This window comes from Halyomorpha halys, unplaced genomic scaffold (genome assembly GCF_000696795.3).
Source record: "Halyomorpha halys isolate HHAL.00 unplaced genomic scaffold, Hhal_1.1 Scaffold296.1, whole genome shotgun sequence".
In the NCBI taxonomy this organism is placed as follows: domain Eukaryota; kingdom Metazoa; phylum Arthropoda; class Insecta; order Hemiptera; family Pentatomidae; genus Halyomorpha; species Halyomorpha halys.
The window spans coordinates 294,337-296,369 of record NW_027116473.1 but is presented as its reverse complement, the minus strand read 5'-3'; the positions used below and the strand labels follow the sequence as shown (position 1 = coordinate 296,369).

General features: G+C 31.4%; 1 protein-coding gene across 1 annotated transcript in view; it reads right to left on the bottom strand.

Moving 5' to 3' along the window:
* Positions 1-2,033, bottom strand: part of LOC106680856 (uncharacterized) — a gene marked incomplete at its 5' end in the record, with an annotated part of 20,515 nt that overhangs the window by 8,450 nt on the left and 10,032 nt on the right.

Below are 2,033 nucleotides of genomic sequence, written 5' to 3'. Positions count from 1 at the left end.
AAAAAAATTATTTTAAAAATATTATTGAAAAATTAAAAATATCAGTTAAGAATTAATCAATGACAAAGCTACCTAAACATCTGCTGTCCCATAGCTTACTTGAGAATGATTACCCAACTAAAACTTTCCAGTCAATAATTAGTCTTAATTGGTCCACACAAATATACTTTGGACCGACAGAAGCCATCCCCAGCTTGTGATGGAACAGCTCTGGAAGATTGTTATCATTTTTGATCAAGCTGTCCCATGTATCAAGAGAACTGAATCCAATAGATGCTAAAACTATACAATATCAGCTCAAATTACTCTCTCTCTCCCTCTTTCTCTTTTTCTTCCTCTCATTGCCTCTCAGCGTGGAGGGGCCTCGATCCAAGCTTTCCATCTGTCTCGGTCCCTTATCAATGCCCTCATGGAATCCAATAGCTTTCCTCTCTTCTCTCGTAGTCTAATCAAATTATTCAGCCACAACATCCTTTGCTTTCCTCTTGGTCTTTTGTCAGTTGGTCTAGCTTCGAAGAATTTTTGCGAGGTCCAAAGTCTTCATCCATTTGGCATATATGTCCGAACCACTTCAAATGCCTTAAATTGTATCAATATTTGTCACTCTCACAATTGGACCTTAAGCAGTTATTTATTTATGTAACCCAACCTACTCCAGAGAAAGAACATCTCACATCAGCAGTTAAAATAAAAGATAAGTTTCTAAACTCGACAGTAATTCCGTTGACTGAATCCAGCAATGATGGACAATGATTTACATCGATGTTAAAGATGATTTTATTAAAAAGAGCGAATAAATTAAAACCTTTTGAGTCCATGGAAACATTTTGTTACAAAGAATTTTTTACCATTTATGGAAAATCAAAATGATCTTTATTTTTTTAAGGAAAAAATATCTCCTAAAAAATAAAAGTTATAAGTTAACATTTATTTATTTTTAGTTCTCAACAAAAATTATAAGGAAAGGAAAATCATAAAATAGAGTAATTATTCAACACTTTTCAACACAAAAAATAATTATCCAATTCAACCCTTGATGTTAATAGGATGTAAGCAAATTTTAAATAATTATACATATATAACAAAAAAGATTCAACATAAACCAATTTCTTGGATTCAAATAGAATCTTAATTGAGAAAGCGTAATTAAATCAGGAAGACTATTAACTGCATACTGGATGTTTCAGGATTAAGTGTGCGAGCTAAAAATGTGAACTAACAATCTCAAAAAAAGAAAAAAATTCCGTTTGAAGGTATGTCCATTAAAGCTTCGTTTAGGAGATATTAATGACTAAACATTTTTCATTGTTATGAATTATTTTGGTTGTAATAAATAAATTAAAATGTGTTCTAATTACTTTATCAATATAATGAAAAGATTAAATTTCATATTAAATGTTGTTCAGCAGTACCTAAACGGCACTGTGAATCTGTTATTGTTTAAAGTTTCAATTATCCTTCTTTGTAAAGAATTAAAATCCATTAACCAGGCTTGCGTATATATATATTTTTTTAATGTCATCCCAAACAGAAAAATCTAGTTGTCATAATAACACATATCCAGTGTCATTTGATCACTGCTGCTGTGGAAGAAAGATGCCAAGCCTTTCTTAATGTTAAAGGTAATCACTTTGAGTGACATCTGATATGAATGTCAATGTTTATGTTTCATTAATTAAATAGTTGGAAATTTATTAATCTTAAAAATCTTTAATAATGAAAATCTTTAGATGTGAACATCTCGTAAACAAGACATTAATGGCCATACCTTCATAGGGAATTTTTCTATGTTTTGAAACCATCAGTTCATATTATCAGTTAGGACATTTAATGGTTTATAACAAAATAATACTATAATAAAAACTATTTCTATGAAACATACGCTGAGGGGTAATCTCCGAAAGTTGCTCTCGTGTAAGCGCAGACTGAACACTTTCTTCTGCGGCAGCTTGCGAGGTGTTTCATTCCTTTCTTCAGTTGGCTGTTTAGTGTGGCACTTTGCTTCGCCACTAACTTCAAATCACTCACCTAGA